Source organism: Lactuca sativa, chromosome 6, assembly GCF_002870075.4.
Source record: "Lactuca sativa cultivar Salinas chromosome 6, Lsat_Salinas_v11, whole genome shotgun sequence".
Taxonomy (NCBI): Eukaryota; Viridiplantae; Streptophyta; class Magnoliopsida; order Asterales; family Asteraceae; genus Lactuca; species Lactuca sativa.
This window is the reverse complement of record NC_056628.2, coordinates 61,091,271-61,104,171: the sequence shown is the minus strand read 5'-3', so window position 1 is coordinate 61,104,171 and position 12,901 is coordinate 61,091,271.

Sequence of the window (12,901 nt, the reverse complement as noted above, 5' to 3'; positions counted from 1 at the left end):
TCCGTATTCTAATAAAGAATAATTTTTTTTGTCATGTGTCATTTTATTAAGAATCATAATTAACAGGGCCGGCCTAAGGCATGTTCAAAGTGTGCCTTTGAACAGGGTCCACTGAAATCTAGGGGCCTAAATATTCCTTGGCCTTTGTATCAGCTTAGGTTGTGTATCAGGTGGAAAAACGGAACGATGCAAGCGAGAAAATAAGCAGGAATCAGAAGTTTTTGGGGGAAGAAAATGATGCTTAGGTTCCTTCAATCTCGATGATAATGATTACGTTTTAAGTATGAGGAACAAGTTAATGATGCCATCGATTGAGCGAATCACCGTCGAGCTCCTTGGAAACGGTTTCCTTATTTCATTCTTTGCTTGAAATCAGAAAAATCATTCAAATGAAAATCTTCAATCTTCGAACATCTGAAACATTTCAGACCCATTGAGTTCTTACTTCTTTATTTCATAAATCTTCCAAATGATAAGGGAAAAAATCCTTAAATCATCGGTAGGAAGGTGCTGAAATTAGAATTCAAGTCTCAGCCTCTTATGGACAAAAATTAGATGGAACTATACACTTTTTTTTTATCTATCTGATACATATTTTGTATTGTAATAATTTATGTTTTTTTTCTTGATTTCATATTTTTTCTTGAATTTATTGTTCTTTTTTTCTTGACTTCATATTTGTTTAAAAAGAAGAAATCAAAATTTGAAACTAAAGGAAATCAGACTTGTAGAAGCAAAATCTATCAATCCATATTTTTTTTACTGAATTTATGTTCTTGTTTTCTTCAATTCAAAAACAATATGTCACACCCCAAAACCGAAACGTCGGAAACCTTCTGGGGCGGAGGACGTCATGTACAGTATCACAACACAGAATAATAGTAAACAAGCAAACAACATCATCCATTGCATTAATAATGTATTTTAATACAAGCGTGTGCTGTATAGTTTATAAGACACCAAAAATATGAATCAAAATAAAAGATGAGTCTTGAAATATGCTCCATCTTCTCATGAGATGGCCTCGGTACCTGTCTACTGATGACCTGAGAATACAAGTTATTTTGAAAGAGTTTATCAGCTTTAAAAGCTGGTGAGTTCATAAGCATTTTAGTGTCATTGATTGTATGAAAATGTTTGTAAGTGTTTGAATGTATGAGTTTGTAAATGTTTGTAGTGATTGTTTGTATCTCCTAGAAAATCCTATATTTTCTACTAAAAGTAGCCTTCTACCAAGGCATCAAATGTGTTGTATGTTTGTTCATTGTAAAAGTGAGTATTCCTCCCAAATGTGACTATCATTAATAAACTATAGTTTGTACATTACTGTTTATGTGAAGATCACAAAGTGAATGTAATGGGGAAAATAATGAAGTACTGTAGTTTTATGTTATTGTATCTATTGTTGTACTAACTACCTTAAACCAATTGTTAATTAAGGTATAATGTGATGTAATTGTAACCATACTTGATCGACCTAGTAAAACACGACGCTCAAAGACGTCGAAATGGTATGACATTTATCACCCGAAGACCTGCAGGTCCCACTGTAGCTAGTAGCAAGGTCTAGGACGGTCAGTCCAGTATTGATCTATACACGAATTCACGTTCTCCCTTCAGAAGACTCTGGTTACAAGACGAGCCATGATTGATGCCATGCCCCGAAGTAGTGCCTCACATTTATGTTGTAGTGTGTATGTATTGTATGTACTAGTGTAGTGAATGTCCTCTCTGATTCTCATCATAGTATGTCCTTTTGTATAGTATATAGTGTGTATGAATTATATGTACTAGTGTAGTGAATGTCCTCTCTGATTCTCATCATAGTATGTTCTTTTGTATAGTATATAGTGTGTATGAATTGTATGTTTCATTGTACTAGAAATTAGCAAATAGTATGTCCCTAAACTATACCTATTATAGTTTACTAGAATTGTTGTTTGAATGACTTAGCAATTTTATACACCTTTGTTTAGGGGTGACAAATCATGCTATCATTTCGTGTTTCTGTTTGACATGACACGACATGACAAGGTTTTTTGTAACACGAACACGACACGACATGATGTCATGTTTTTTTAACTAACATGAAAACAAACGAAGTAAAAAACGACAAACACGACACGACACGACAAATATAACATATACTAAAAACTAGTTTATTTAATGAATAATTTATCAAATATAACACGTAAACACGACAAACATGAAAACACGATAAAGAGCTGCTAAATTGTGTCAATTTCATGTTGAATTTCGAACACGAACACGACACAACATGACATCGTGTTTTTTATAGCTAACAAGAACACGACACGAACACGAATTCAAATTTTAGTTTCGTCCCAATTTCATTTCGTGTCGTGTATTTTTGTCGTGCCATGTCATAAATTGCCACCCCTACCTTTGTTACCCAAAGGTGTTGGAACTGAAGTAAAATCTTTATATCCATACATATATACATAATATATAACTAAAGATTAAACGACACTCGGACAAACAACAGAGTACTTTAAGTCCACAACCAAACAAGGAACATGAATTAAAGCGAGTTATCAGTCCTAAATCCTTCAAACCTTACTTATATAACTATATATGTACTAGACATGGTTTTGACAATATATAAGTTTAAAGAATTGAAAGTGAAGGTTTAGTAACTCAGAACAAGTTTTATAAAGAGTTTAACATGTAAAAGAGTTTGATAATCATTTTGAAATAGTTCATTGACAAAACAGTTAAAAGTATAGTAAATCCACATGTTTGATAGTTATAAATAACATGTAATTGATATTATAACTATAGTGATTCAACTTGTATCCCCCCCCTCCATAAAAGCATTTAAAAACATTTAAAAGGTTAATTAAGGGGTATGAACTCACCTGTAGTGAGTGGTTTGGATGAGAGTGTTGGATAAGGTGCTAGGTGTCAAGTGAAGACTTGAACACGCACACTGATCCTATTTTAACATATAGAGACACACATATGTATCCAATTAGTGATTAAACAACTAATTTAACAGGTATAGGCACCATAGAACATGGAAAACACTTTGATTCACGTGTTATAGGGTCATAGGGTTGCATCTAGGGGTTGAATTGCTTTGATTTAGAGTTTACGGCCCAAGGACCAACTCTCCATGAGTTTACGGCCTAGGGTTTGCGGCCCTTATGGGTTTACGGCCATAAACCCATGGTAACTTCTACCATTTTGTTGTTTAAGGTCCTTAGATCATGTAGGAAGGGTTCTAGACCAATATTCAAGCATTAGAAAGGAGTGGTGGCACATATACACCACTTTATGGTGTTTACGGCCCAAGGAGATTGCCTTGGCCGTAAACCCATGTGTTCTTGAGGATCTTGGTGTTTTTCCATGGTTTAACAAGTAATCTAAGCATATAACTAGTTTAAGAGGAGTGTACTTACTTCTAGGAAGCTTGTAAGAATGTTTTAGGGTCCAAAACACACAAGTGTTCTTGGTGTTCTAGAGTTTTCTTGAAGATCTAGAACAAAGATGGAATTTGTGGGTGGGTTCAAAGGTGAATCAAGTAGAAAGGATGTATTCAACACAAAGATGGAAGAGATTGCTTACATATGTGAAGATTGGAAGAGAAACTTGAAGATCCTTGGGAGAGAATTTCGAATTCTCTAGCTTAGAATGTGAAGAATGATTGGAAAATGACCAAAAGTCATATATACAAGGGGTTCACGACCACTAGGAGTTTACGGTCGTAAACCCAAGTGCCTGGCCGTGAACTCCTCTTTTGATGGTCTAATGCTTGTTTGACATGTTATATGTTCAACTGACACACTCATTCACTTAATCCTTTGATGTATTAAAGCTCAGAACGCTTAAACGGACACCAAAAGTGCTAAAAGTTAGCAGAAGTAAGTTTGACGAGATTGAAATGTAGGGTTTGCATAAGATACAAATTTCGGGTTGTCACACAATATCTATCAGTCCAATTTCAAGGGTTCAAAGTTTTTGATGCTAAGTTGTTTGAAGTGTTGAAAATCAAAAGATAAATGTAACATCCAAAAATTTTAAGCCAAAATTTAAACTTTTTCAACCATAAAACCACATAGTGCTTTACAAAAATGTTTTCAGAATATTATTCTTCAAAGTGTCCCAATAACAAAATCATAAGGATGTGGAGCGGTACGGTCACACCTTCATCTTGCCATGATCTCCTGAAGTACCTAAAATAATAAACTAAAACTGTAAACCCGAGGGCTTAGTGAGCTACCCCCAAAATGCCAAAACCATGCTGATAATACTATATTAGTAACAGAAAATCAACAACATGCATATTGGGCCTTCGCCCTGACTGGACCGCCGTGCAGGGCCTACAGTCAATCTGAGTTTATCCCGAGCCTTCGACATGACTGGACCGCCCTCCTCGGGCCTACAGTCTCTTCGGACCGCTCGTAGGGTATGTTGGCCTTTAGCACAAAGCAGGACCGCCTCAACCCAAACATCAAACAAATAATCATGTGCGCATAACTAACATATACTGGCATATACATGTATCAAACACAACTATCACACTAATCATTAATACTAGCAATCCCTCATAACTAGAGCACCGACCTAGTAGGTCACTAACATACCAATCCTTACAAATCATAAGAGCATAATAACATACTGTCTATCCTGATACCGAACTAACAGATCATAACCACATATAGCATACCATAACCAAGATAACAACTAAAGTGCCGACCTTGGTGCCTTAGACCATATTGATATAGTGAGGTCGTGAGGATAACTCACCTTGCTAGTAGCTCGAAATGATACGACCCACACCTCCAGATGTAGCTCCAACCACCTTGCCTATACCCATAAGTGGCCCACTCAATAATCACTCAAACTACCAAAAAGCCCTTGGGAGGTAGAAGACATCCCATAGTCACATCAAGTCACTGGTAAATGGTCAACAATCCATGTTGACCTATTTGCTGAGTATAATTTTCTCTGCCTCGAGTCCCTCCTGATTCCAGAATTTCTCGACTCGGCTCGCCGAGTCTCTAGAAGACTCGCCGAGTCGATACGCGACTCAGAGCTTGGAAGTCCAAACCGACTCGCCGAGTTATCTTCTAGACCTCGCCGAGTCCATGCGGGACCAAACTGGACAAAACCCTACCCGAATCGCCAAGTCATTTTCCAGACTCGCCGAGTCCATACGTATACTCCCATGATCAAGCGATTCAAAACAACCCTTTTGTTCCAATCAGTAGATCTAGGTCCCTAGAGTGCTTTAGCAATGTAAAGTTGCTACCTTTACGTATTTGCATGACTCAAAATCCACATCTAAGCTTGAAATGGGTCTTTACTCATAAATAAGGGTTCCTTCATGACCCTATTAAGAACTTTCCGAACTTAGGACTCAAAAGAGGTTCAGATCTGAAGTTTCAACTTCAGATCTAGCTCCCATACCATAATCCCTTCATGAATGGCTAAAGAAAGCCCCAATCTTCACATATGAAAGGTTCTAGAAGAAAAGAGGTCAAGGCAACCACTTGTTACCTCCAAAACGTGCCCAAGCTGAAGTAGACTCTGGATCCACACGAAATCCTTGATGCTAGCCTCTTGATCTACAAGTTTCCTTCACAAAATCACTTCCCAAAGCTCCAAAACACTCTCCAAGCTCACACTCACGGAAATTAAGGTTTCTGGCTCTCAAGGGGTGATAGAGGACTGTGGGAGGCACTAATGGTCCAATATATATGGTGCAAAAACCCTGAAATTTAGGGTTTCCCCTGCCTGCTCCTACTCGTCGAGTCCCTCATTAAATTACGTGTCCTGACCCGCTTCTACTCGACGAGTCATAGCGCCAACTCGTCGAGTAGACCTTAAAACTTGAAATTTAGAAGGAATAATAATGATACCTTACAGTTGAAATGTTACAATTCTCACTCACTTAATATAGATTTCATGTCACTTGAAAATCTATTGATTATTCATTTCAAATTTTAAATTTTAATATTTCCGAATCTAATTACATTATTAATGATATTAGAATAAAAATTACATTAAAATTAATACAGATTATTATGTGATATAATTTCACGTATTTATTTAAAATATAGATTATAATTTTATATAACTAAAAAATAAATTTTAGTTAATAGTTTATTTAAAATAATTGATTAATAATTTTAAGTTTTTACTATTAAATTTTAATTAATTTTATAATATTAGTTCCCATAGATTATAAACTAATATCACATTTAATTCATATTGGCAAGTCAATACTATATTTTCCTGCTTAATTAAATTCACGATATCTAAAAATTATATGCAACATTTATAATTCAAATATTTACACAAAAGTATTACTTTATCTTTTATTTCCTCATGGATTAATAGTATAATTGTTTTTAATTCAATTCATTGAATCGTTGTATTTTAGGCACCGGATTGGGTTGAAGGTAGATGCACCACTGTCAAAAGCAATTTTGTAGTTGCATTAGTTGCACTTGTTTTTGCCTTTAATTATTTGGACATAAAAAGTAAACAAAAGAATAAATAAAGTGAATGTGGTGAGCTCACACATTGCATGCACATAATTGCCATTGTGGATAGCCATATACACACCATTTCCTATCAACAAGAAAAAAAGATAAAATACGCGATTCTCATTTGTATTACATGTTTGAAAATCATCAATATATTTGAAACTTATACAAGATTATATTTAAAGTAACATTAATAAAATGGTTGATATTTATAATTTTAATATTTGAAGTAATCATAAATAAGATGCAAATAATAACAATCAACATCATTTATATTATCATAAGTGGATTTCTTTTCAAGTTCTTTTTGGCGATTTTTAAAGATGGCTAAAAAAAGTAACGGAAAAGGTCCGATACTTTTTCGATTAAGCGATTTATAAATTTAGTGAAAATTAGAAAATAAATATCATCTTCAATGTTAGATGCAAATTTTGGGCAAATACCTTAATAAAAGAGAGTAATAGAAATAAAATAATATAAATTTACTATACTTTAAAACATAGACATGGAATTTAACGGAACATATCACTACAAGAAAAAAATGAAATTAGCGGCGACAAAAGTCGCAAGTAAAAGTTAGAATTATCGCCGGTGAAGGCAATAATGGCGACATCGTCGTTATAAAGATATTTGTCGCCACTAATAACCTTGCCGGCGGTAATTTCCTTTGTCACCGGTAATATTATTTTTCATTTTTTTTATTAAAATCAACACTTTCGGGTGCATAAAAACCGATACGTAACAACATTAAATGCAACAAAAGAATTATAATAACGACATCGAATTAGGTACCAAATTGTTATAATTTCATATAAATACCAAAATACAACAAAAGTGTTATAATTCTAACAAGTACCAAATTGTCACAACAAATCTAACATACAAACACAAACTAATCATCCAAGAAATCATCATCTTCGTTCCTCTCGTTTCCTCATTGATATTTCCTCGATTGAAAAAACACATAGAGTTCTTCTCTATACGCCGGATCATTGTCCAGAGATTTTTCAACTACATAATAAATAACAAAATATATAAACTAATAAGTTAAACTATCAAACATAAACAAAAACTACCAAAGTACATTGCTATTTCTTACACTTAAATACAAGAAATACCAAAAGTACATTGTTATTTCTTGCACTTGGGATAAAAATACAATTACCAATTCAACATGCATTTATTGATGCCAAAGTATATTGTTATTTTTAAACTAGGGACAAAAAGCCAAAGTATATTGCTATTTCTTGCACTTGGAACATTAACACAATTACAAACACAATTTCCGAATCAACATCCATTTATTGATCATTATATAGATATATGAGACTTTGAAATTAAGTAGTCTACTTTTTTGTGCTAAAGAACCTCAAATACAAGAAATACCAAAATACATTGTTATTTCTTGCACTTTGGACAAAAACACAATTACCAAATCAACATGTATTAATTGACGTTGAAGTGCATTGCTATTTTCAAACTAGAGACAAAAAACCAAAATACATTGTTATTTCTTGCAATCGGGACAAAAAAAACAATTACCAAAGTTTTTAGCAAACAATAACCACAAACCAAAATTACCAAATCAACATGTATTTATTGAAAGGAAACAATCTTGTTTTACCTGAGATGGTTGTGACTGTGGTGGTGGCTGCGATGGCTGTGCAATTGGCGAGATAGCAAAAGGTTTTTGACTGATGCCTCTGATATGGTCACGTCGTTCACCTAGTACTCTCTTGAAAGTAGCTCTTTCTTTAACTGGTGTTAAATCTCTTTCACCTGCTGACACTTGCGTTTGTTCCAAGAGCTCTTGTACTAACTAATTATGTGTTTTCCAAAAATGATTAACAATTAAGTATAAATAAACACTTAATCAATCGGAAGGTTGGGGGTTGCCAGAAAGGGTTCACGCGAGTTGGTCCCCCAAGGCATTACCGACGACACCTTTGCTGGCGACAGAGACTTTTAGTAGCGACTATCGCTCATATCGCCGACAAAGGTGTTGCTGTCAATGACATTATTTCTTGTAGTGTATATACATAAACCCGTACTAGCTTGACATAATACACATAGTTCATAAAATACATACAAAAATAAAGTTAGATTATTATTATTATTATTATTATTATTATTATTATTATTATTATTATTATTACAACAATTATATATTAACTAATAAATAAATATATTCTAATTTATTAAACGTAAATAACTAAGATATTAGTTAAAAGTATTTAAAAATTTGTTGATGTGTCACTATAGACCATATTACAAAAAATATTGGTATTATGAGTAATTATATAATTGATGTAATTTATCTATATCTATCTATCTATCTTATAAAGCTAATATTTTTCCTTTCACTACATTCATTTGAAACTCCCATGTATTTTTTCTTTCACCATATTCATTTGAAACTCCCATGACTTTTCAATTTCTTCATAATAATTGTTATAAGTTGGTTAATAAGATTAAATAAATATTAATCATAAAGTGTAATCATATATAAACTAAATTTCAATATTAATAAAATATCTTTATTTCTACTTATAAAGTTATGTTTTTTAGCTTTTAACATATTATACTTAATTTATTAGTTTTAATATATTGTTGGGTGTAAATTATTATCATTTTAAATCTATAAATTTTGAACAATTTGTATAAAATACTTAAATTATAAATTTAAATATAACATTAATTACAGGATCAACTTAAATATAAAATTTAGTTTAGCTCAAATAACCTAAGTAATATTTTGTAAATAGTTAAAAGTGATAAATTGTAGTGTTTTTCTAATAATGATTATAAGTTGGTTAGTAAGGTTAAATAAATATCAAACCTAAAGTATAATCATAAATAAACTAAATTTCAATATTAAAATAACATCTTTACTTCTATATATAAAGTTATGTCTTTAATTTTTAACAGATTATATTTAATTTGTTAGATTAAAAAGTTGTTGTATGTAAACCATTATTAATTTAAATAATTATACTGATAGAAATTAAAACATTAAGCAAATAAATTTTAAAAACTAAATTAACAATAATAACAACAATAAATAACGATAAACCATATATTATATTTTATTTTATTCATGTGTAACTTGCGGGATAAAGTCATTCAAACGATTGACATTATGCAGTTATAATCGATGCATATATTATCATATAATTCAAAATAATCAATATATTATATCAATTTAGTATATGAATTATTATATCAAATTTAGTAACAACGTTATTGTTATATTTAAAAAAACATATATTTACAAAAACTTCAACTATATATGTTTTTATGCACAACATGCGAACATTCGCCTAATAAAATATAAAGGTCAGTCATATTGATTATTGAGTTTACATGAGTCACTACAAAGGAAGACTGGTGCTAAATATTTGGGATAAACGCTTCAAAAACGAAATCATCTCTAGTTCGAATCCCATAAAGTTTAACTTTAAATTACTCCAGCATGTAATCGACTTGATAGGTTTATGAAATAGCTGAGAACCCAAAAGATAGCCAAAAGGGGCTTTTAGCGGATCTGTAACATTATTTTAATTGGACTTTCAGGTTAGAATAATTGTTTAAAATGTGTTAATAAATTACTCTCTGGGTTCAAACCTTTGGTTTACTCTTTATGAGGATGGATATATGAATCTATTTAAGTGCATGCTTTTTCTTTATAAATTTAGGTTGCTTGACAGTACTGGAAATTATAAAAACCCTTAATAAATTATTTATGTTATTAATTAATAAAAGAGATAGATTATTACTATTTATTTATCTATTGATTGACTACATTAACTATGTTATATTCTTTTACCTATTTTTTTCTTTCTAAAGACAAGTCAAGAAAACACTTTTCCACCCTAACAAGGTGGTTTTATTTGAGGGTAGAAAGATAAAAGGAACACACAAAACCTTCCCTTCTCTTTGTACAAACCATATCAATTTCCTCCAAAAAAAGACATTTACCCAATTCAAGTAGTGTAATGGTAAACTATAATCTCATTAGGAGGTCGATAAATTATAAAATACCATAAAAGCCAAAAAGGAAAGAGAGTGGGAGACTAAGAATGGTCACAAGTTCCCAACCAAGGTTACCTGTAAAATATATTATTGTAATGCTGGACACACTCTACACCACCCATAACATAACAAACTCATTAAGCCCCCCACCCCCACTTCACACTTACTCCCTACTCCCCTCCCACCTTCTATCTAACACCATAATATATTACAAAATCGCTAATTTATTTGAAGTCATCTACAAGTCATCAATTTGGTAAAATGTTTTATTTGGGCCAACATGATTTCAGTTATATATATATATATATATATATATATATATATATATATATATATATATAATAATAATAATAATAATAATGTGGATGAACAACTATTATGCGGACATGTGAACAATGTTATTTTATGAGAATTACTAAAAGAATAAGTTGTTTAGTAATGTGAATACGTTCAACCTCACATAATTATTGTCATTTTCATACATTCTTAATAATTCTTATTTGTTTTTGTTCTTACGCATCGTTTTCACTCATTTTCATTTTTACAGAATACGACTCAATAAACATCCTGACAACATTATGACAGAATGAGAATAAAAAAAAGTCTATAATAACCTTATAGACTATTTAATTGGTGAGAATGTGTGATAATGACAATAGTTATGTAAGATTGAACGTATTTACATTATCAAACAACATATTTTCTTTATCATTCTCATAGAATAGCACTGTCCACACCGGTCCATAGGGTGGGCAACCCGGGTGACTGCCTAGGGCTCACGACTCCAGCGGCCCAAAATTTATGGGCTATGTAGTTTAAATATATATAAAAGTTATTACCTAAATGATTTTTAAGGCCTAAAGTTAGTTCAAACTCAAATTAATTCAAAAGACAAATAACTTAGTTTACTTGTTAGTACTAATTGAACACGTCTATATTGAAGAGTATTGATATATTTTTTTAACCTTTATTATATTTGTCTTTGAGGGGCCATTTTTTTCTTTTTGCCCCGGGCCCCATATATGTTTGGACCAACCCTGGTCCACACGTCCGCATAGTAGATGTCAATCCATATTTAAACCCTCTCTCTCTCTCTCTCTCTTTCTCTCTCTCTCTCTCTCTCTCTCTCTCTCTCTATATATATATATATATATATATATATATATATATATATATATATATATATATATATATATATATATATATAGGGGTGCAAACGAGCCGAGCCGAGCCCGAGCTTGGCCAGGCTCGGCTCGGGCTCGTTTAAGTTATATGAGGCTCGAGCTCGAGCTCGGCTCGATTCGAGCTTTCTTTTACTGAGCTCGGCTCAAGCTCGTAAAGAATTATACAAGCTCGGCTCGGGCTCGGGCTCGGCTCGTTTGTCGTTTGATGTGCCTAAATAAGCTTAAGCTCGGCTCAAACTCGTTAAGAAGCTCGTTTACTAATACCCGAAATCCATAATTTCCCAAATATGTTTTTATTTTAATATAAGAAAATAATAATAAATTTTATTATATGAAGGCTCGTTTAGGCTCGCGAGCCTAATCGAGCTTAGTGACATAGGCTCGAGCTCGAGCTCGTTTAATAAACGAGCTTAATATTAAGCTCGAGCTCGGTTCGGGCTCGTTTAAAACCGGTTTCGAGTCGAGCTTTTAACGAGCCGATCCCGAGTAGATCGCGAGTAGCTTGGCTCGTTTGCACCCTATATATATATATATATATATATATATATATATATATATATATATATATATATATATATATATATATACATAAAAAGAGAGAGAGAGAGAGAGAGAGAGAGAGAGAGAGAGAGAGAGAACTAGGTTCAAATATTCTAACTAAATATTGTGTAGATATCGTATGCTATGAGAATTACTAAGAGAATAAGTTGTTTAGCAATGCGATTATGATCAACCTTACAAAAATATCGTCATTTTCATACATTCTCGCTAATTATTATTTATTTTTGTTCTCACACATCGTTTTTCACTCATTTTCATTCTGACAAAATACGATCCAATAAACATTCTGACAAACATTTTGACAGAAATGAGAATAATAATAATCAGTGTATAATATCCTTATAGACGATTTAATTAGTGAGAACGTGTGTTAATGACAATAATTATGTAAGATTGAACGTATTCGCATTGCTAAACAACTTATTCTCTTAGTAATTCTCATAGCATACGATATCTGCACAATAATTAGTTAGAATAGAATAATCTAAGTCTATATATATATATATATATATATATATATATATATATATATATATATATATATATATATATATATATAACTAATACGTTCTAAATGACTAATATGGTGAGCACGAAATTGAACACAAA